This window comes from Hemiscyllium ocellatum, chromosome 6, assembly GCF_020745735.1.
Source record: "Hemiscyllium ocellatum isolate sHemOce1 chromosome 6, sHemOce1.pat.X.cur, whole genome shotgun sequence".
Taxonomy (NCBI): Eukaryota; Metazoa; Chordata; class Chondrichthyes; order Orectolobiformes; family Hemiscylliidae; genus Hemiscyllium; species Hemiscyllium ocellatum.
Window position 1 is genome coordinate 7,851,892 of NC_083406.1, and position 25,044 is coordinate 7,876,935.

Below are 25,044 nucleotides of genomic sequence, written 5' to 3' on the forward strand. Positions count from 1 at the left end.
GTACATTGGCCGTGAGAAATGCAGGATTACAGGGATAGAGTAAGGGATAGGTCTGGGTGAGATGATGTTCAGAGGTCTGGTATGGACTTGTTGAGCTGAATAGCCTGTTTCAACACTGTGGGGATTCTATTCTACAAAGCTTAGTGGAGGACTGATCAAATCATATTTAGAACACAACTATACTTGTTTTTAATACACATTAAAGTTAGGGTCTAGGCTGCCTCCTTACAATATTTTGGTTAGGACTCATCTGGTTTTTATTCATAACACTAAGATTTCAATAAAAAAAGGAATAGTGCCAGATAATTAACATTATTGATATATTCAAAACCAGATGTAGAATATTTATAAACCAGTAGCTTAATTCAGTGGGAAGAATTATATGGAATACTTAATAAAGGAGGTAATAGTAAAAAGTCTAAAACGTGAGAATATAATAAAGATTCCTCAGTTAAGATTTCAAAATGGAGGCTTTGATACTTGATCAACCTTATTGAATTCTCTGAAGAAATAACAGACAAATGCTTAGAGAACATAGAACAGGACAACCCAGGAACCGGCCCTCCAGCCCATGGTTTTGTGCTGAACATGACACCAAGTTAAACTAATCCCTTCTGCCTGCCCATATTCCATATTCCTCCATTCCTTGCTCATTCATGTGCTTATCTATAAGCCCCTATCTTAATCTGCCTCCACCACTGGAAATGCATTCTAGGCACACACTGTGTAAAAAGCTTGCCCCTCTCATTGTAAATGAAAACCCCCTAGTATTAAATATTTCAACTCTGGGAAAAAGATTCTGATTATCTACCCTATCTATGCCTCTCATAATTTTATATTTTCTTATCAGGTCTCCTTTCAACCTCCAGAAAAAAACAACCTTAGTTTGTGCAGCCTCTCCTTATAGCACATACTCTGTAATCCAGGCGGCATCCTGGTAAACATCTTCTGCACCCTGTCCAAAGCCTCCACATACTTCCCATGATGTGCTGACCAGAATTAAATGCAGTACTCTAAGTGTGGTGGAAACAAACTTTTATAAAGCTGTAACATCACTTCCTGACTAACAAAGAGGTAACGTTGAGAGACCAAAACAATGGCAAGATATCTATAATGTTGGTTTAGAAAAATTTGCTATCTTTACTGGTTGTCCCTTACCTCTTTTGACTTGGGAGAGCTCTTGGCGCTTAGAATCATCTGTTGGTTTTGTATCATTTTACTTTAGAATACTTCCTGCAAATCTTCTTCCATTTTACCCATTCACAGATTTCCCAATTTACTGCAGTTTTTCTCTCATCGCGTTGAATTCAGCCTCACCTGTAACAAACCTTTAGCAGCTGTTTTCACAGACATGTCACAGTTCAGAAGGAGACCAATCAATTCACTGTGTCTGCACCAATTTTCTGAAAGAGCAGTTCATTTGGTGCCATTCTCAACCATTGTTTCTATAACTCGCTTTTGCATTTTTCTCTTACAAAGACTGTATTGAATTTAACTGCACTCTGTTTACTATTGAACAAATGTCCACTGTTAATTAACTCTAATTCAAAGCTTATTGCTAAATTTAATATGGCTTGTCCTATTGTTGGAGCTTGAAAACACTATAGCAAAAATTGTAAGCATGAAGGGTAAGAAGAGGATGTTTGTATTAATGATTGATTTTAAATATGTCAGAAGAATTTAGGGACTTTAAACTTGTAAACGTAGGAGAAATTAATGAGTTTTGAGAAGATTTGTAGCTCAGGTTGAGGTTCTGGATGTAAGTTAGCTCGCTGAAGACTTGTTTTCAGATGTTTCGTCATCATATTAGGTATCATCTTCAGCGAGCCTTTGGTGAAGGCTTCACTGGATGCTCACTGATGAGGTTACCTAGTATGGTGATGATACATCTCAAAACGAACCTTCCAGCTCAGCAAGAAAACTTACATCCAACAGGAGGAATCATGGACAAATCTCGAAACAATAAAACTGAGGCAATGTTTAACAAGTCTACGTGTAATGCCATACCGATGAGAAAGTGAGGACTTCAGATACTGGGGAGTTAGAGTGGTAAAGTGTGGTGCCAGAAAAGCACAGCAAGTCAGGCAGCATCCAAGGGGCAGGAGAATTGATGTTTCAGGCATAAGCCCTTCATCAGGAATGTCAATGGGGGAAGGGGGCTGAGAGATAAATAGGACGGTGGGGGTGAGGCTGGTGGGAAGGTAGCTGGGAAAGCAATAGGTAGGTACAGGTGGGGGTGATAAGTCAGAGGGGAGGGTGGAACAATAGCTGGGAAGGAAGATGGACAGGTAGGACAGTTCAAGAGGGCAGTGCCAAGTTTGACGGTCGGATCTGGGATAAGATGTGAGGATGGGAGATGAGGAAGCTGGCGAAATTGATGTTGATACCGTGTGATTGGAGGGTCCCAAGGCATTCTTCCTCTAGGCATTGGATGGGTTATATTTGGCAGTGGAATGTCAAACCGATGCTAATTTTAGATATAACTTGCAATCCTTTTAAAATATGAGAGAAATGGCACGAAAACTTATGCCAAACTACTCCTTATCAATGACAACAACAGAAATTTCAGGAGAAGCTCAGCAGGTCTGGCAATACCTGTGGATAAAAAGCAGAGTTAACTTTTCAGGTGCAATGACCCTTCTTCAGAAGGTCTGCTTTCAGACTTCACAGTGTCATAGAGATATACAGCACAGAAACAGACCCTTCGGTCCAACTTGTCCATGTCAACCAAATATCCCAAAGAAATCAAGTCCCATTTGTGAGCATTTGCTCCATTTTCCTCTGAACTTTTCTGATTCATGTACTCATCCAGATACCTCTGAATTTCTCCAACGATTTCTGGCTTTGTTTCAGATTTCCAGCATCCACTCTTCTTTGTTATGTTATACTCCTTACCAATATCTGGGTTTCCACTGTTTTTGGATATGGCTTTAAAATGGGTCAGCAAAATACCTTTCTGAGATATTAAGAAACTCATTGGATGCTAAAAGTTGGAACCCATGACATATATGGATTCTGATACAGTTTTGAAATACCATTATGTACTTACCATTAAAAAATGCTTGATCATGATTGGCCAAACCAACTGCCCACAAACTTATTAGATTCCCTACAGTGTGTATAAACAGGCCCTTCAGCCCAACAAGTCCACACCGACCCTCTGAAGAGTAACCCACCCAGACCCATTCCCCTCTGACTAATGCACCTCACACTACGGGCAATTTAGCATGGCCAATTCATTCACCTGCACATCTTTGGACTGTGAGAGGAAACTGGAGCACCCAGAGGAAACCAGGCAGACATGGGGAGAATGTGCAAACTCCACACAGACAGTTACCTGAGGCTGGAATCAAACCTGGGACCCTGGTGCTATGAGGCAGCAGTGCTAACTACTGAGCCACTGTGCCACCCCAGACTGTTCCAAAAGTATTAACAAACATGTTTACTCAAGGCTCAGGATGAATTTAATAACATTGGGCTTCAGATCACTTCCATCAGACAAGTAGTGGCCTCACTTACTGCAACCCAATGGACATGGTTACCTGAAGATCCAACTCATTGTCATGTGAAAGAAGTTCATTGGAGGGAAGGAATCATGGACACTAAGAGACTCCCAAAATACTTTGTAGCGAATTAATACTTTATCAAGTGAGCATAGTGTTACAATATAGGAAAGATAGCAGTGAACTTATGCACTGCAAAATTTCATAAACAGCAAATAAATAAATGACTAGATCACTTATTTTAGTAATGTTAGATGAAAGGATTTGTATTATGCGGGCTTTGGGGAGATAAGATCATAAGATCCAAAGATATAGAAGTGGAATTAGGCTATTTGGCCCATCGAACCTGCTCCACTATCCTATCATAGCTGATATGTTTCTCAACCTCATTCTCCTGCCTTCTGTCCATGACCTTTGATCCCTTTACCAATCAAGTGATACCCTTTCACCTTCTTGAAGCAAGATGGGATCTTTGTCTTAAGAACTCATCAGAAAGATGGCAGCTCTAATATTACAGGACATCCCCAAGCACTGGAACCAAAATTTCAACCTAGATTGTGTGCTCTTGTGTTTGGAGTGTGGCTTGAAGAAGTAACCTCTTATTCAGAGATACCACCAGACCAGACCTGATACTCTCACTGTTCAATGAGGTCTCATTTCTGCACCCCACTATGGGTTTCTGGCATAGCAGCCAGAATCATTTTCCTAGTTGGCAAAAAGCCTTTGAGCACAGGCCTAGCATTTACAGTTTCAGCATCTGCCGTCCTCACTTTTGCCTAGCATTTACAGTTTGTTGGATGCACATAAGTGGATTCACAGCTCTTGAATCGATTGGTTCTGAGAGTAATAACAACAAGAAAGCGACCAGTACATCTCTCCCACTGATAACAGTTGTGCACATCACATAGAAGTACCGCCCCACTCCGCCTCATATAACCAGAGAACGCAACTCCAGCTCTACAATAAGCTCACTCCAAAACAAATATTGCGCGTTAACCTGAACAAGTAAAACTGAGTGTAAAAGCAAAGCACGCACCATATCAAAACTGGTCAAACTCTGAGACTTAAAATAACATAGCAGAGAGCAATATTGGCTCTCTAAAAACACTGGGAAACAGGATGTGTAAAATAATATAGTGACACTGAATCTAAAAGTTTATAAGATAACACTCAAGCTACATAAGAGAAAGAAACATTGGATCAAAAGTAATACAGATGAATATGGATCTAAAAAAATAGATTAACACTATATATAAAATAACAGAGGATTGATGAGATTAAAAAGTTAAAGTATTCCAGATGTGAAATAATAAGATAAAATGGTGGAAAATCTCAGCAGGTCTGTCAGTCTCTGTAAGGAGAGAAAAGAGCAGAAAAGAGTCGAAACGTCAGCTCTTTTCTCTCCTTAAAGATGCTGCCAGACGTGCTGATATTTTCCAGCATTTTCTCTTTTGGTTTCAGATTCCAGCATCAGCAGTAATTTGCTTTTATCTAAAATAATAAGACTCTGGTCTTTGGTCTGAGTTTGTCAGTGTCCTGATCCAGGTATATATTAGAATACATCACAATCCAATCCGGTGCTCCAACGCAATTCACCCAGGAGTCTTTACCAGTTTACCTAACTCCAAAGCTCAAAGTAGCGAGTAAGTGAGAGAATTGTTTGAGATGATGAGGCTAGAATGGATTGGGATCCTGATTTCTACCTTGAAAAGAAGCATCCTTTGTTCTTCAAAAGGTCTTTTCTTGAACAGCCTTTGCTCGTCTTTTTGAGGATCACTAGCTAGAATGCTCAAGACTTAGAAATGCCAGTAAGTAGCCTGAAGCCTCTTAGGTATGAAGGAAGCTTAAGAATCCCATTTGAACACGCTGTGTTAAACATTCCATTTTGAGAAGGCTGTGTTTATTTGTGTCACCACACTAGGGGGAGCACTTTCTGCATATGCACAGATGTAGTGTGAGGAAAGTGAGAGAATCTTATAAACAGAGCTCTGCTTCCGTCACTGAACTACACATTTTTTTTTTGCAAGCTGATATCTAATAGCTGTCTTCTTTCCAACACAAGGTTAAATAAAATGTAACTAAGAGAAAACAACCATTCTGATAGTCATGTTCTTGTACTGGCAAAAATAAGTTTGTTTCAGCGTCGCTTTACCTTGATATTTTGTTATTGTGATACTTTGAACAGTTGTGAGTTCCCATGCCTGGCCAAAACTGAGGCAATATATGCAGTGAACTGCTGGAAATGATAATTTACTTTTGGTGCAAGAATGTGTGTTTCCTTCGATACTGTAAATTCTACTAACATATCTTTCTTCAATGTTGACTGATGATGAGTGGAACTCTACCTGCACTGGAGAGTTTTATCTAAGGTAAAGACTTGCAAATTATTAAGTACTGCAATGTTGATTAACAAATAATTCATGTTGTGAAAACAAGCTGCCTGACAGTGATGGGTAGATATTTAACCTCTCAGGTACCACCTAGTCTGGGAAAAAAAGTTTTGGATAGCAAAACTATGTTCTTAATTGTGGCTTCTAACATTGGTTTAAAAAAAATCAATTAAAAACTATTTTGAATAATTTTTTTAAAGAAACATATTACTCAGTTTAGGACTTCAAATGGCAACTGCTCTGCCCAGGACTGTAATGTTGTGAACACAGCCCAGCCCATCACGCAAGCCAACCTTCTGTCCATTTACTCTGCCAACACTTCTCACTCCCCCAGGAAGGCAGCCAACATAATCAAAAACCTGTCCCACCCAGCTGTAATCTGTTCCAACCTCTTCCATCAAGCAGAAGATACAAAAGCTTAAACACACATCCCAACAGTTTCAAGAACAGCTTCTTCACCACTGTTACTAGATTCTGAATGGTCCCCTCAAATTTCAAATCTAGTGCTGATCTTGCTTTTTGGGTACCTTCTCTGGAGCTGTAACTTTGTATTCCTTGCTGTGTTCAACCATCCTATGATCTTTGTATGGTTTGATCTGCCTGTACTGCATGCAAAACAAAACATTTCACTGTACTTAGGTACATGTGACAATAATAAATCAAATCATAACCATACTCTGGGATTACCAATTGTACTAGCCAGACTGTGCAGACATTCCCTGCACAAGACCTTTCCACCCTCTTCACTTATAAAACAAACACTACCGAATCCAAAGAGAAATATTATGAAATGATTCAAGTATAAAATCATGAGGGGCGTGCACAGGGTAAATAGACATGGTCTTTTTCCTGGGATCGGGGAGTCCAGAACTAGATGACATAGGATTAGGGTGAAAGGGGAAAGATTTAAAGGCGAGCTAAGGAGCAATTTTTTCACGCAGAGGGTAGTGCATATATGGAACGAGTTGCCAGAGGAAATGCTGAAGGTTGGTACAATTGCAACATTTAAAAAGTATCCGGATGGGTATATGAATAGCAAGGGTTTAGCAGGATATGGGCCAAGTGCTGGCAAATGGGACAAGATTAATTTAGGATAACTGGTTGGCATGGATAAGTTGGATTAAAGGGTCTGTTTCTGTTCTGTACATCTCTATGACTCGAACAGTCTTAAACCGTCCTTCTCTTATGTTGGTAAATGGGCCAGGAGCAAAACAGCACACGTCTACCATTTTGATTGGAAAATCTGTGCATGAGCTGATGGTCACAGTATGGCTGAGTGTATAGGGTGATGGTTTCTGATGCCTTTATGTGCAACTGCAGAGTATTTTAATGGTGAACTGTGTCCTGCACTAATTTTGTGTACAATCTGGGGAACCATGCGATAAAAGAGACATCAGTCAATTTCAAATGGGTTCAAAGCATATGAGGATTGGATGTTAGCCTCTACACTATTGAAATCAAAATGGTTATCATTGTCACACTCATTTTATTAGCAAGACCAAAAACAATGTTAAATTTAGACCTCATTAACTTTCAAATAAGGGTATTTATAGAGTTTTTTTTCATTTTCACAGTTATCAACTATTCCTAACCAGATTGTGTTTTATTACCTGGATTCAGATTCTCAAATTGCAATGATGGGTTTCAGGTTTATTAGTCCAATTTTCACAAATCCAATGGCATGACTAATATATCATCTTTTGGAAGACTACAGTAAGGTGGTAAGGTGAAACACAACAAATTGACTATTGTAAGCAATTGCCAAACAGGGTTTGCTGTTGATTTTTACAGGAACTTTATCAAAGACTATATCCTACCTTGCGACAAGATAGACAACAGAAAAGTTGGGGCCTGCCTGTGTAATGTCAGAAAATGGGTGCTAATGGAAGTCAATATGGTTAGGTTAGGGGCTCCTTCAGGATTGTTAGGGCATAGTTGAACGGTTCGGGGGGTAATTGGGTCAGTTTGGCAGATAGAGTTGAAAAGGGTGGTGCTGGTAAAGCACAGCCAGTCAGACAGCATCAGAGGAGCAAGAGAATCGACATGTCAAACATAATCTCTTCATCTTCCTGACAAAGAGTTCATGATTGAAACCTCAATTCTCCTGCTCCTCGATGCTGCAGGACCGGCTGTGCTTTTCCAGCACCACACTTTTCGACTCTCATCTCCAGCAACTGCAGTACTCACTTTCTACTAGTTTGACAGGATAGGCAAGTTGCTGGGGATTGAGCTGGCTCAGGTTGGAGGTTAGTCAGATTGGTCAAACAATAATCACCAACTCAGAGGGTGTAGTCAACATTGTTGATGGAGTGGGGGGATAGTTCAGTGACTGTGGGCTAGTCAGGTCAGATTGGGAGAACACTCAGTTTTGTTCAGATCTGTTTCAGGGTGAGGAATCCAATTATTTTTTCTTTATTCTATCACAGGATGAGGGCATCGCTGGCTAGGCAGTATTTATTGCCCATCCTTAAATGCCAATGGGGCAGTTCAGAGTCAGCCACATTTTTGTGGGTCTGGAGTCATATGTAGGCTGGAACAGGTAAGGATGGCAGTCTCCTTCCCAAAAGGATATTAGTCAACCAGATGGGTTTTTTTCTGACAACCGAACAATGGATTTATGGTCATCATTAGATTCCTAATTCCAGATATTTATTTAATTCAAATTCTATCTTCTGCCTTGGCGGGATTTGCATCCGGGTCCCTGGAATGCTATCTGGGTCAACAGTTCCCAGCGATAATACCACTCGGCCATCACCTCTCGGTGTTGGGAGAGATGGTTGGGTAATCAGAGGACATATAGCAATTGGAGGAGTTGGTGGTGGAGTTATTTATTTCTTAGACCAGGCTTTTCCCAGGGAAAAGTGCACAGGTGTATGTATAAATTTGGCTCATGTCCCACTTGGTGCACAGAGTTGGAGTCATAGGTAGAGGATCCTCCTTTCAGCATGGAATCAGCCTATCAGAAGTTACCTTTCCCAAGCAAGTCTGATGTATGTCCATGCCTCAGGATTTCCACAGGGTCTGAATGCACATCTTCCAATGTACTCCCCCTGAGTTGACAATTCAGAAACAGGAAGGTCTGGACTCTTGTATAAACAAATCGGTAACACTAATTCTGAACTGAAAGCACATGATCCAAGTCAACGAAGAATATAACATTTGTTATTCATTTTGACACAAGTTATTCAAAGGCTGCAGCTGTGCCTGTACATGTACCAACACTCTGAAGAGATATACAATAATGAAGAACTCTTGAGTCTAATTAACAGCTACTTTCTAATCATGACACAAGCAGAGTGACATGTTTGATCATGAATCCAAAACAATCATCAGCACTACTGGACTAAACCAATTACCGGAGAAGGACTGGAATGAAAATTCAAAAATACAACCCGAAACTCTGGAAAAACACAAGAGATCTGGCAGCACACATGGGGAGAGGAACAGAGTTAACATTTTGAGTAAAATGTAAGTTCTTTTGAGAATGATGGATCTGAAAACTTGCCTTACATATTTTATTCTGTAAAATGTAATTAGACAATGTTCTTCCTTTAAAAATAATTGCAGGGCAGGACTATTTTAATCTCCCTGGCAGAAGTGGGTCCTGCAGATGCTGGGGATTAGAGTCAAGATGAGAGTGGTGCTGGAAAGGCACAGCAGGTCAGGCAACATCCTGAATGAGTCCTGATGAAGGGCTTTTGCCCAAAATATTGATTTTCCTGCTCCTTGGATGTTGCCTGACCTGCTGTGCTTTTCCAGCACACTCTAATCTTGACTCCATTTTATCTCGCAGTCACACACACTGGCTGTTGTGTGGTCCCCTGCTGGGTGGATCTTCAGAGGGGTGTACCTCCTTTGGCTTCACTGAATTAGATTAAAAAAAAAACTACAGATGCTGGAATCCAAAGTAGGCAAACAGTCCTGAAGAAGGGTTACACCCGAAACGTTGACTTCTCCACCTCCTAACTCTGCTTGGCTTGCTGTGTTCTTCCAGCCTCCTGCTTGTCTATCTTAAGATTTACTGTCCAATCCAAGGAAGTTTCAAGGATAGCAGTAACAGCACAAGGGATGAGCATAGTTAGAGCAGATTATGAATCACAAGAGGTATCTCCATCTCGTGGAGGTCTCTGAAAAGGTATCCACTTCAATAAGCTAAGAGGTGGATGAAGTTTCAGAGTAATCTACTCTGGAATTAAAACCCTCCACAGGATGGGTCCAGTGATCACAGATGTGGTCAATTGATGACTCTACAGGGGCTTTGGGAGTAAGTTGGAGCCATGGGCTCCCCAGCCAGCCATTGGCAAGGCCATTCTTTGTTTTCATTCATTCATAGGATGAGGGTATCACTGACTAGGCCAGTGTCCATTATCTATCCTCCATCTAACTTGTCCACTCGCATCAGAATTTTATATGTTTCTATGAGATTACCTCTCATTTTTCTAAATTCCAGCGAGTATAGCCCAGTCGATCCAATCTTTCCTCATATGTCAGTCCTGCCATCACTGGACTCCTTCAATAGCAAGAATGTTTTTCCTCAGACTAGGAGACCAAAGCTACACAAAATACTCAAGGTGTGTCCTCACCGAGGCCCTGTATAACTGCAGTAAGATATTCCTAATCCTATACTCCAATCCTCTCATTATCAAGGCCAGCATACCATTAGCTTTCCTCACCGCCTACTGTATCTGCATACCTACCTTCAGTGACTATTCCACCATAGCACCCATGTCTCATTGCACCTCACCTTTTCATAAACTGCCACCATTCAGATAATAATCTGCCTTCCTGATTTTGCTACCATCATGGCTAACCTCACATTTATCCACAGTATGTTGCATTTGCCAAGTATTTGTCCACTGAGCCAGTCTGACCAGGTTAGGATGGCAGTTTCCTTCCCTAATTAGTGAAGTAGTTGTGTTTTTTTCCAACAATCAACAATTGTTTCATCGTCATCTTTATTCCAGACTCTTTATTCCAGATCTCTATTGAGTTCAAATTCCACTATCTGCTGTGGCGAGATTTGAACACAAGTCCCTAGAAATTTATCGGGGTCTCTGAATGAACAGTCCAGTGATAATACCACAAGATCATCAACTCCCCGTGGCAGGTGCTTACCAGGAACGTCCCTCAGTGGAAGTGGAGGAGGGAGGAAAGGCAGTTTGTCACGGAAAATATACCAGCCATGCCCTGAATACCCATAAATGAAGAGTTAATTATGAGAAAGATCACCCATTGTTTGGACCACTGAGCTGACACTACGTTTTCTGAATTTTGTTGCTGTTCTGCCTTCAAGCTCACCTTGAAGTAGCAAGAGGCTACAACATATTGTAGGTGTATTTATCGTGTTAATGTTTCATTTTCAGGATATCAGTATCACGGGATATTTATTACTCTTTCCCAGTCATCTTTCAGAAGGTGGTGGTGCATTCTAAGAGTGGCTTTCTAGGCAATGTCATTAAAAGCCATTTAGAGTCAGGGGGTAAATTGGGACTGGAGTTACATATAGACCAAACAGGGAAAGAACAGCAGGATATTTTCCATAATGGATACTCATGAACGATTTACAATCTCATGAGCGCTTCATGTTCACTTTATTTGACAGAAATTTCTGTTCCTACACTTTATAATGTCCATTGGCATGCTGGAATTTTAGTTCACCATGTCAGGTCTCTAGATTAGAAACACTAGTCGATCAAATTAGTGCATTTTCATGGGAGTCCGACTGGACTGTTATAAAATTTACAACGTGTTATATGATGGAAATGAAACTTGTCAATCTTGAAAGGAGACACGCAACAAGCAAGATAATTAAGTCAATAAAAATATAAATCTAGGCAATTCATCTAAAATAGAGTTGGAATGGGGCCACATTAGGTTGAAATTAGTAATGAGAAAATTCAAGACTGATATCATGAAATTGGTGTTAATATTTATCTTTTGTTGGTTTTAATGCTTGTAATTGCAGAAAAACTGTGAATTTGACCTACATAAACCTTCACTATGTCACAATAATGTAAGTGATTTACATGAATTAACAACTGAATGAGAAAGTGGGGTGGATTTGCTCAGATCTATACAATATTCTTCAGGATGTCATCATAAAATGTTTTCACTTCTTGCTCACTCTAAGATTACACATTTATATGACAACTAGATCAAAAGAAATAAAAACAGAAACTCAGTTGGAGAAACTCAGCAGGTCTGGCAGTAACTGTGAGAAAGAAATGGAATTAATGTTTCAAGTCTAATCTGGCTCATTTTTGGAATTTTTCTAGAATATTAGGCATGATCACTCCTTTTATCACTGGCCAATAACTTATAATCGTATATTTTCTAAGATTCCTACTCCATCCCTATGTTTCTTATCACCTGAGAAAGAAAGCATATAATTCCTCTTTTCTCTCTAATCAGATTCTAAACGTTATGTCTTTCAGTCTGATTGCATTTATACAACATGTACCCATGATGTGGATGCATTTATCAAGCTTTCTTGCCTGATATAAAATCTTCACATTATTCCACATTTTTTCGAAGCTTCCTCTTTTATTGTCTGTAATGGTTTCGGAAGCTGAGCTCAGTTATGCGTTTAGGTTAACTTTATCATTCATTTAGTGGAGAAATAAATGTAATGCACTGGGTTAATGATCCAGAATATAACATCCTGCAAAAAGAATATTACCAAAACAGAAAAGAAAGTGAGACAAGGTGTGGATAACAGATGAAATACCAATAAGGATGTAATGACAAACAATGTATTAAATATCTCTATAGCTGTCCCTTCTAGGTTGTGAGCCATCAGGGACAGGGGACCTCTTTGCCTCACAGTTCCATTAGTTTGTCTAATATTACTGCTGTAGTGATGGCATTTAATTCCTCCCCATACACTTTAGTGTGAATGGGATTTTTGAAATATCTCCCATTGTAAAGACTGATGCAAAATTTCTGTTTGACTTCTGTCATTCCCTTGTTGCCCATAACTATCTCCACAGATTCATTTTCTAAGGGGTCAACATTCACTTTGACCTCTTGCTTCCTTTTTATATTTTAAAGTTGTTCTTATTGTTAGTTTTTATAATCCTTACCACTTGTCATCTGAGCTTTCTCCTTGTTACAAACTTGGACTTTCCTGTTGTTGATGTATCCTTCATCTTCACAGAATTACTTTTGGCTATCTTTATTCTTTTAATTTCTGCCTCATGTCTGCCATCTTTTGTTAACATTTGTCCTAAGTGGACATACATTCAAACTTGTTCTGGATTGGACAATCCACTTCAATCTTCAACCTACTTAATCCTAATGTATTCCTTCTAACTCACACTGGGTCTTGCTTATCTGGTGTTCACACTCAGTCCAGATTTTACTTGATCTATGACATTGAACCTGCAAATAATTCTGTGCCAGCTCTTTTAGCCTGATTCTCCCCTCCAGGAGGTTCTGGATAAATCTCATATTTTTATTCCCACATCACATTTTGGCAACATGTCTGTTCAACTTTGATAATAAACATGTTGTCTTTTTCATCATTTTTGAAGATAAGCAATTTTTCTTGTTCTGTTCTTATGTTAAATTCCCACTTTTCTTCCTAATCCAGATCTAAATGCAGATTGTGTTTCACCAATTTATGATACAAGAGTGCTATAATTTATTTCCATTATGATTTTCAAAATCACTTTAATGAGATAACTCACACACATTGTTCTAAAATGATTGCACTTGATCGCTTTAGCTTTCTGAGGTAACTTAACCAGCTATGAATGTCTTAACCCACTTGGAATGAATCCTTTGGTATATATTTGATCGCAATTTCTGTCAGCAATTCAGACTTGTATCATACTGGACTTTTAGCTGTTCTATTGTTACTTTGTCTAAGGTTCTTTTCCAGATTAGCAACCTGTAACCAAGTTTGTGACAAGTGGGCCTCTCAAATTTTACATTTAATGTTGATCTCGTTGATGGTGTACCTTTTCTGAAGTCTTAACATTGTATTCTTTGCTGTGTTCTGTTACCCCAATGCACTTTGTATGGTATGATCTGCCTGTACTGCATGCAAAACAAAACTTTTCACTGTACCTAGGTCCATGTGACAATAATAATAAACCAAATCAAATCTATAACCAGTGTGGTTCTATAGGGATCAGTGCTGGATTGCAAATATTTACAATTTATATGAATAACTTGGAGGAAGAAAGCAAATGTTCTGTAAACAAATTTGCAGATGACACAAAAGTAGGTGGAACGTCAGGTTGTGAGGGAGATACAAACATTTTACAAAGGCGTATTGATCAGTTACCTGGGTTCAATTCCTGCCTCAGGCGACTGACTGTGCAGAGTTTGGACATTCTCCCCGTGACTGCGTGGGTTTCCTTTGGGTGCTCTGATTTCCTCCCACAGTCCTAAAATGTACGGGTTAGATGAATCGGCCATTCTAAATTACCCATAGTGTTAGGCGAAGGGGTAAATGTTGGGGCATGGGTCTGGGTGGGTTGTGCTTCGGTGGGTCGGTGTGGACTTGTTGGGCCGAAGGGCCTGTTTCCACACTGTAAGTAATCTAAAAAAAGTACATAAGTGGGCAAAAAGGTCTCAAATTGAATACAATGTGGGAAGGGACAACAAAAGAACCAGGTATTACTTATATGAAGAAAAACTGAGAAAGGTGCAACACAAAGAGACCTGTGAACAAAATACAGAAATCTAGCGCACAAGCTGAGCAGGTATTCAGAAAGACTATTGGAATATTGGTCCATTTTCATGGAGGTTGGAGTATTAGAGTACAAGATGCTGTTGAGATCACATCTGGAGAACTGTGAGCAGTATTACTCCCCTCATTTTAGGAAAAATATCATTTCATTGAATATTGTTGAGAAAAGGTTCACTCGGATGAACCCTAGTATGAAAGGCTTGTCTCATGAGCAAAGTCTGAGCAACATGGGAACTCTATTCCCTGGAGATTAGGAGAATGTCAGATGATCTTATTGAAACACACAGTATTCTAAAGGGACTTGACAGAGTAAATGCTAAGAGGATGTTTCCCCTTATGGAAGACTCTAGGACTAGCAGGCATAGTTTCAGGATAAAGGAGCAGCAATTTATGACTGAGATGAGGTGGAATTCCTTTCTCAGAGAGTTGACAGCCTTTGGAACTCCTTGCCATAGACAGCAGTGGGGCAGACTCCTTCTGTATATTTATGGCTGAGATAGATAGATACTTGATCAGTCGGGGAATCAAGGGTTAGGGGGAAAGTGCAGGAAAGTGGACGAGATGAATGTCAGAGTAAAAAATGAGGTCTGCAGATGCTGGAGATCACAGCTGCAAATGTGTTGCTGGTCAAAGCACAGCAGGCCAGGCAGCATCTCAGGAGTAGAGAATTCGACGCTTCATCAGGAATAAGAGAGAGAGCCAAGCAGGCTAAGATAAAAGGTAGGGAGGAGGGACTAGGGGGAGGGGCGATGGAGGTGGGATAGGTGGAAGGAGGTCAAGGTGAGGGTGATAGGCCGGAGTGGGGTGGGGGCGGAGAGGTCAGGAAGAGGATTGCAGGTTAGGAGGGCGGTGCTGAGTTGAGGGAACCGACTGAGACAAGGTGGGGGGAGGGGAAATGAGGAAACTGGAGAAATCTGAATTCATACCTTGTGGTTGGAGGGTTCCCAGGCGGAAGATGAGGCGCTCCTCCTCCAGCCGTCGTGTTGTTGTGTTCTGCCGGTGGAGGAGTCCAAGGACCTGCATGTCCTCGGTGGAGTGGGAGGGAGAGTTAAAGTGTTGAGCCACGGGGTGATTGGGTTGGTTGGTTCGGGCGGCCCGGAGGTGTTCTCTGAAGCGTTCCGCACGTAAGCGGCCTGTCTCCCCAATATAGAGGAGGCCACATCGGGTGCAGCGGATGCAATAGATGATGTGTGTGGAGGTACAGGTGAACTTGTGGCGGATATGGAAGGATCCCTTGGGGCCTTGGAGGGAAGTGAGTGTGGAGGTGTGGGCGCAAGTTTTACATTTCCTGCGGTTGCAGGGGAAGGTGCCGGGGTGGAGGTTGGGTTGGTGGGGAGTGTGGATCTGACGAGGGAGTCACGAAGGGAGTGGTCCTTGCTGAACACTGATAGGGGAGGGGAGGGAAATATATCCTTGGTGGTGGGGTCCGTTTGGAGGTGGCGGAAATGGCGGCGGATGATACGTTGTATGCGGAGGTTGGTGGGGTGGTAGGTGAGAACCAGTGGGGTTCTGTCTTGGTGGCGGTTGGAGGAGCGGGGCTCAAGGGCGGAGGAGCGGGAAGTGGAGGAGATGCGGTGGAGGGCATCGTCGATCACGTCTGGGGGGAATCTGCGGTCCTTGAAGAAGGATGCCATCTGGGCTGTGCGGTGTTGGAACTGGTCCTCCTGGGAGCAGATGCGGCGGAGACGAAGGAATTGGGAATATGGGATGGCGTTTTTACAGGGGGCAGGGTGGGAGGAGGTGTAGTCCAGGTAGCTGTGGGAGTCAGTCAGTTTATAATAGATGTCTGTGTTGAGTCGGTCGCCCGAGATAGAAATGGAAAGGTCTAGGAAGGGGAGGGAGGAGTCTGAGATGAATGTCAGATCAGCCTTGATCCTATTGAATGGGAAAGCAGGCTCAAGGGGCCGAATGGTTTACTCCTACTTCTTATGGCCTTGTTTTATCCATGTTTCAGAATGCCCCAGTAACCTATACAACAAAACCTGTGGAAAAGGAAGAAGTGGCTTTTGAAATGTGGATGATAAGGTATATGTTGTATAGACCATAAAATAAAAAAGGGATACGTGAAATTGCAAGGACATCCAGAAAAGAAGATTTCAGTATTTCACCCATTTGATTAAGAGCTGAAAGACTGGAGACATCTCTCCCAGGGGATGATGTAGAGCGTAGCAGAAAGAGGGATCGTTCTAGGCATGGTTAGATGACAGCTGCCACCAAGTGGTTGCAGATGAACTACGGTCCATGACACAAGATGGAGAAGTGTATCTGACATACATGACAGCAGCTTTCCCAGCACAAGTAGCTCCAAACAGCAGCTGTTCAAAGCTGACAAGAATGCAATAATCAAGTAAGTATGCCACTTCAGAAAAGGAGAGAAGGAATTACATATAAATAGTGATCAGCAGAATGTAAATGTTTAAATAATGTGGCATTGCTGCCAATACTGATTTGGCCAACAACTATTTGGTTTGGATATGTTCAGTGAACTGATTGTTTATTAATGTTACACATACACAATCTTGAATTACATCAAATGTAGGTCAATGGGTTCTAGCTTGTATTAGCATTTACTTTTCATCTCTAACTTGCCTCATCACAATCTACCTCAGTGAGCTAGTCCACAAATTGTTGCTGGAAGTAATTATTTGAAATTGCTTAAGAATGTTATCAAAAAACATTCTTCACATACAGCACTTACTCATAAGGAAAATTAAATTCTTATAACTCAGTCAGTGTCTCTAATGACTTCCCTATTTGAAAAAGGCATCTGCAAACAAAGAGTTTGTGAACCATTGAAAGATTTGGCACAAAGAATACTGAATCAGACAGAACAGCTTAGAATTTCCTCAAAAGAATGGCAAAATTTGTTTAGATAAGCAGACATGGTTGTATGAAATAATTCTAATACCTAGAGGAGTATCACAAATGAAATTGTAATGTAAGGAGAGAGAAGATCATAGGAAGAGACCTGTGAGATCGAGCTCAATTGACTAAGTGTGTTCTTTTCTATGGCTGCATCCTCTGTCATATCAGTGCCGTGAGGATCTGTTCGTTTATTTAATTCTTTAATAAGCAACAAGTGTTAGGTATGTTAGGCATATTAATGCAATGTTTGTCTACTTTATTACACAGATTCTAACAATGTTTGGGAAAGATTTACTAAGGTGCTATGAATTCAGGCCTGCTTTCACTATCTCCTTGTATTCTGTCAGATTTTATTGAATCAGCTGTTCTAAAAATTGATATAAATACATAGCATTAACAGGAGTTGACTTTCAATGCTCCGGGTTCAGCTGCAGGGTACCATGACAGAAGAATGCAAGAAAACCATTCTTTTATGGTTTGAACCAAATTTTTTTTTCTTCCACTCACATGTTCCTTCAATCTTTCTGAAAGTGGATCAGGAAAAGGTGAGATGAACGGAAGCTGGGTATCAACAAACCGCGTTCTTTCTCATTTTGGACCATTGCCAGATTTTCCAAATCGGATCGTTACAACTTCTCTCCACATAATAACACAAAACTAAAACAGGAAGAGTGACAACATTTTGTATTAATGTACAGCACCCTTAGTGTGGCAAAATGTTCCAATGTGCTTCCCAGGAGCATCATGAAACAAAATTGAACCGAGAGCCATGTACAGTCTGTGAGAGAAGGGGGTCCTGCCTTACAGCCTGACATTTAACATGGCCACATTCTGTTCAGCCAGGTTCAGTGTGAGCTTTCTTAAAAGAACTGACTTGGTCTGCTTCCTGAAAACAAAACAACCGACTGTATCTGACTCAATTAAAACTGGAAGGAAGAGGATTGCACTGAAGTTTCAGAATTTTTTAATTTGCAAAATAGCCATCTTTGGGTTAAAATATTCCCCAAGAGCACTGTCTAAATTACCTGATAGAATGATTAAAACTGTAGTAGGCACAATAACATGAAAAATTATGTTGTTGAATTTCTGTTGGGTTTCTCCTTATTTCCCCTAAGATTTCAAAAGATCTATCATTGAGGTGATCGACGCACATACATATGAACATCCAAATTTGGATCAGGAGTCGATTATGTGGCTCCTGGGACTTCCTTCACTGTTCAATAAAGTCACGACTGTCAGCTCAACTTCACATTCCTGTTAACTTAGCTCATCTTGGTGACTCTCTTGGTAATCAACATTCCATCTATTTCTCTCTTGAAAAGGTTCAATGACTCTTACTGTTTTGCTTTCGAGTGACGGGAGTTCATATCGACTCTAAAGACTCATGATAAGATGCGATTCTAAATTTTGTCTTCAGATTGTGATCAGTGGTGTGCCACAAGGATTGGTACTGGGTCCACTGCTTTTCAGCATTTATATAAATTATTTGGATGTGAACACAGGAGGTATAGTTAGTAAGTTTGCAAATGACACCAAAATCGGAGGTGTAATGGACAGCGAAGAAGGTTACCTTACAGTACTACGGGATCTTGATCAAGTGGGCCAATGGGCTGACAAGTGGCAGATGGAGTTTAATTTTGATAAATGCAAGATGCTGCATTTTGGGAAAGGCAGTGCAGGTTCATAGCTCCTTGAAAGTAGAGTCACAGGTAGATAGGAAAGTGAAGAAGGCGTTTGGTATGCTTTCCTTAACTGGTCAGAGCATTGAGTATAGGAGTTGGGAGGTCATGTTGCAGCTGTACAGGACATTGGTTAGGCAACTTTTGGAATATTCGGTGCAATTCTGGTCTCCCTCCTATTGAAAGGACGTTGTGAGGCTTGAAAGGGTTCAGAAAAGATTTACAAGGATTGGGGGATTTGAGCCATAGGGAGAGGCTGAATAGGCTGGGGCTGTTTTCCTTGGTGTGTCAGAGGCTGAGGGGTGACCTTATAGAGGTTTAAAATCATGAGGGGTATGGAGAGGGTAAATAGACAAGGTCTTTCCCTTGGGTTGGGGGAGTCCAGAACTAGAGGGCATAGGTTTAGGGTGAGAGGAGAAACATTTAAAAGGGACCTAAAGGGCAACGTTTTCACGCAGAGGGTGGTACGTGTATGGAATGAGCTGCCAGAAGAAGTGATGGAGGCTGGTATAATTACAACATTTAAAAGTTTTCTGGATGGGCATATGAATAGGAAGGGTTTGGAGAGATATGGGCCAAGTGCTGGCAATTGGCTCTAGATTAGGTTCAGGTATCTGGTCAGCATGGACCAGGGAAATGTTTCTATGCTGTATGCAATCTCTATGACTCTATAACCTCTCATCCTGAATGGACAATTAACAGAATCTTACACAGAGAACACCAACATTTATTACTGAAAGTTTTTATAACTTTTTAAAAGCACCAAGCAATGGGTGACAAGAACTTTGTGCTCTTAATTGAAGCATTAAATATGAAAATGTTATCCACCCATTTGCTTTGAAAAATAATTCTTAAAGTGTTCATTGCTTTCCTTGTTTTGAGAGAGCCTGCATTGTTCCATTTATTATTTGGTCCATATGTGGTCTCCTGTTCTAGCTTGGGCTACATAAAATTTGTAAGGACATTTCTCTGCTAAATTGACCTTGCACATTTTAATCTGTCAATTGTTTTATCATCCAAGAAATTGGGATAATTCAGAATCATGATGCAAACAACATTATAGCAGTGTAGAGTAGGCTTGATGAATCAAGTGCTTTTTTGTCTGTTCAGCATCCTCAGAGACTCATGTGTTAATTCAATATAACAAAACCTGAAAAAGTGATGCCACTTCAACTTAAATCAATATCAGTTGAACTTTACTTGGCTAATACTCAATACAAACCCATTTGCAAGTCTGTGTTAAGTGGTTTGTATTTGTCTTTCCAATTAAAGTTATTTGTATTTGAATAGTGCGGAGACTGCCAAGTGGGTATATAAATCAATAAATGACACCGTGTTGTTGACACATATCAACTGAGCAATCTGTTGCAGTGAGCAAAATTTACAGTGGGTTTCACAAATACATTAGAAATGGGGATATCTTTAATCTGTAATGCTATAGATCTTCCTATCCATGACCAAATGCATTCAATTCACCTCAACTTTCTAAGCACAAATTAGTTCATGTTAAGTGGAGGATGTTCAATTCTTCTGTCGCTACACTGCAAGGGTGGACAAACATGGTGTTTTATGACCCACTGATGACAAAAGATTAGATGCTAGAGAACCATAAGCCCTATTACTTCCAGACACAGGGACTCAGTCACAAGTTGACTCACACACATTCTTGCACTAATGCCTGTGCACAAAATTCCCCATGCAGAGCAATCCAGAAGTATGTACAGGTATAAAAAATGAGGTCTGCCATTGCTGGAGATCACAGCTGAAAATGTGTTGCTGGTTAAAGCACAGCAGGTTAGGCAGCATCCAAGGAATAGGAAATTCGATGTTTCTGGCATAAGCCCTTCATCAGGAATCACAGGTATGTACAGGTATACCTTGTCTGAAGAGAGTTCACTTCTAATACTTCATGTGCTATGTTTATACAATGTTACAACTGAGACTGGCTTTGATCTTGCAAGCTGTATGTGTGTGTGTGTATACACACACGCACACACACACATATATACACACACACAATTTTGGACTACTTGCTTTACAATTTATAATGAGTTTAATGTTTTCAATAAAATAACCAACAGAATTAATCAATTGCCGATTATTATTGATTGTTAGATCATTGGTATGGACAGCAATGAGAAACGTTGTGCTGATGAGGTCTGTCATGCTTGAAAATGGCAAGCAATTTAATGTCCAGGTGAAACAAATAGGTAGTACTGAGTCATGCTAAATTAACTGAAACAAACCTCAATATTCCTGTTCAAAATAGAGGAGACTGAACTCTCCATTGTTTGCCAGTGAGCAAATATCTGTTTGGAAAGACCAGCATAAGTCACGTGAGGAAGGTAAATAATCAGGTACCCGATTATCATAGAATCCTTACAGCATGAAAACAGGCCATTTGGCCCCACTCTGAAGAGTATCCCCCCAGACCCATTGCCCTACCCTATTACTCTACATTTTCCCTGACTAATGGACCTAACCTATACATCCTTGAGCACTTTGAGCAATCTAGCTTGCTCAGTTGAACTAACCCACACAGACACAGGGAGAATGTGCAAACTCCACACAGACAGTTGCCAGACACTGGAATCAAACCTGGGTCCCTGGTGCTGTGAGGCCATGAACCAGCCTGCCAGCCAGCATGGGAAAGTCAAAGGTATATCAACAATGAAGGAACAGTGGTAAAGTTTCAAATCAGAAGGTTATACGACTCAGAAGAGAATTTGCAGGTGGTAGTGTTCCCATGCATTTGCTGGCTTTGTCTTTCTAGGTATTGGAGGTCACAGCTTTGGAAGTTGCTGTTAAAAGGAGCATTAGTAACATACTGCAGAGCAACTTGTAGACAGTAAACATTGCTGTCACTATCAAAAAGTGGTGAAGGGAGTGAATGTTGAAGGTGGTGGATGGGGTGCTGATCAGCCCAAGCTCATGAAAATTCATCAATGGCTGTATCCCAAATGGTGTCCTTAAACCATGGCAAATTCTGCATTGCCTGTGACCGTCAAAGTGGCTGTGCTTATCCATGCATCTGCTTCTTTTTAATCTGCTGTTGGAGATGTCAGCAATATCTGACAGTTATGCATCAAATGGATTGATGCCTGACATTCTGGTGGTGGTGGTTAAAAGTCCTTCATTCTGTGGCAAATTGTTGTACCAGCTTGACTTGACCCACCATGGGTGACAAGGATATTCACAGATGACATGGTTCATGGTTCTGAGTCTAAAACTCTTGTGCACATGCACGGTAGGGCTACAATAAGATCTCAGCTGCCAAAAAGCACAATCTAGAACCCAGTATTGATGGTCTTCATGCATGCAATATGCGTGATTGTGGAGGAGCTCTTTGTAATGCAGCTGAGTGGATCTCAAGTACACTGCAGTCCACACAACCTCACCACTGAGGGAACAATCACTCATGAGTTTAGAAGCTGAGGAGCAAGTGCATGAGGAAGTAGAACAGGAATGGAGGAACAGGAAGTGGAGAAAAGATGCAACACCATCAGTCCCTTTCTGTCCAGGTTACATGTAATGAAATATTTAAGTAGAAACATCAAGAACATGAGCTGCACCTCCACATTTACCCATGCTCCTTATCTTTCTTCCATCACTGACCATCACATCATCCATTTTTAATCAACATAAAAATAAAAGAAATTAGAATCTGCACATTCCAATCCAATTTCAGATATTCAATTAAATGATGTTATAAAAACAAACCAATTAACCTTGCGTATTCTCGTTTGAGTCTTTTATTTTCTCGAGCTTCTTCAAAGTGTTGCTCTGGTCTAGGCTGCAAAATGGAGAAATGTGTTTCAGCATTACGTCTTCTTGTTCCTGATCTATTTACAAGAATCACTATTAGTCTCAAATGCTAGAGCTTTACTGAATACATTTCTTGCATTTTTCCATGTGACTGGTGGATTGATGCATCAGTAATGCAACAGTAAACTTGGCACCCAGAGACATAAAATTACTTAAGGATTAATTCCTAACCCTTTACAAATAATAAATGAAAATAACATTTGAACTGAAACATCTCAGTCTGGGCTGCAGGAGTGTGGAATGATGACTGACAAACAAAAGTGATGGCATTTGGTAGCGTGGTATTAGTTATAGCAGGAATGGTCTCACTGCATCTTTTCCATTGCAGTGCTTCAGCAATCAACAACAACAAAATCTCATCATCTTGCTCTTCCTTCACTGACCCCAAAGCCTCCTTTCTCAGGTTCGTGAATTAAGACAAGACGAGAGGGTTCTAATTGAAGACAGGAGAGTGAAAAGAAATAAAGGATTTGTTTCCATCATCGGCACTATTAAATCATAAACAATGAGAGTAAGGGATAGGCGAGATGTGATAAAGTATGATACATTTAGATAATTTTTTTTGAATTTCTTCACTGCCTCTGGTAATCATGGCCTCAGCAGTGGTCTTTCCCATCATGGTCAACTCTGCCTCCTCAATGGCAATAAAAATATTCAATTACATGACACTGTAATCTTTTGCTATAAATTCTGTGTCTTATGATCCTGCACCACAACTACCTGATGATGAAGGAGCAGCGCTCCGAAAGCTAGTGCTTCCAAATAAACCTGTTGTGTTGTGTGATTTTTAACTTTGTCCACCCCAGTCCAACACTAGCTCCTCCACATCAATAAAAACATGCAAACATGCCTCCCTTCCTGCTGCTTTCTACTGTGCTTAATTTTACTCTGCAAGCGAGGGGGCTACGCAATATGTTTGGGTGATGGGGCCTGTTATGGTGAATAGCTGTCATTGAGTATCAGATTTCAGATGTTGATGGAGCATATGACAGTGAGATAAGGTACATGAATGTTAGATACAAGACTGGATGCAGGGAGATTGTTGATAGGTGAGTGACCAGACTTTCATGAATTGAGCAAGGGATGACTCAAGTACTGGTGCTGCTAGAATGGGCTATTGGAGGCAATTGCAGCTGCTCATGAGAGATCATCCTGTAAATAGGAACACAGGATCATAGAAACAGGAGTAGGCCATTCAAAACCCCCTCTCCTGTTCCACCATTCAGTGAGCTCATTGCTTAGCTGTGGCCTAACTCCATAAAACTGCCTTTGGCCCACATCCCTTAAGGTCTGTGCTTAACAAAAAATCATCCATTTTAGATTTAAAATTAACAACTGATCAAGCATTCACTGCCATTTGTGGAAGAGAGTTCCAGATGTCTGCCACCTTTGTGTGTCGAAGTCCTTCCAAATATCTATCCTGAACAGTTGGCCTTAATTCTCAGACCATGTCCGCTAGTTCTAGAATCCCTAACCAGTGGAAACTGTTTATCTTTATCTAACATGACTTTTCCTGTTAGTAACATAAATACTTCAATCAGATCACCCCTTAACTTTCTAAGTCTAAAAAAAACAGGCCTAATTTGTATAATCTCTCCTCACAACTTAACTGCTGAAGTCTAGGGTTTATTCTTGGAAGGGCTACAACGGAGGCTTCCAAGACCTTCCTGAAGTCTGGTATCCAGATCTGCTCAATGAGCTAATTCATCTATGTTGTTGGAGCAGCACCCCTATCATTAATTGTTGACACAACCTCAATCTTCTGTCTGGAAGGGCAGCAATCCCTTTCTGGATACCAGTCACCCCTCCTCCTCGTTGCCATTAAGACATTAGAGAGTCTGAAAACCTTGATGCCCATGCTCTCCCATGTCACGCTATTGTCGAAAGTATCAAAGCACATGTTCAGAATTCAAATGACACTGACTGCTTCTTACAGGGAAGTAACTATCCTGACAATCTGAGCAGCATTTGACTGAAGGTGTCATCAAGGAACCACAACAAAACCGGAATCAGTGGGAATCAGAGCTATGTCTCTGTTAGTTGAAGTCATGTTGAGTATCAAGAATAGTTGTGCTCGTTAGAGA

The 25,044-nt window shown here is 40.7% G+C and overlaps 1 protein-coding gene across 1 annotated transcript in view; it reads right to left on the bottom strand.

Annotated features, from left to right (window-relative positions):
- LOC132816633 (NALCN channel auxiliary factor 1) overlaps positions 1-25,044 on the bottom strand; it is a 525,973-nt gene that overhangs the window by 141,994 nt on the left and 358,935 nt on the right. The window lies entirely within an intron of this gene.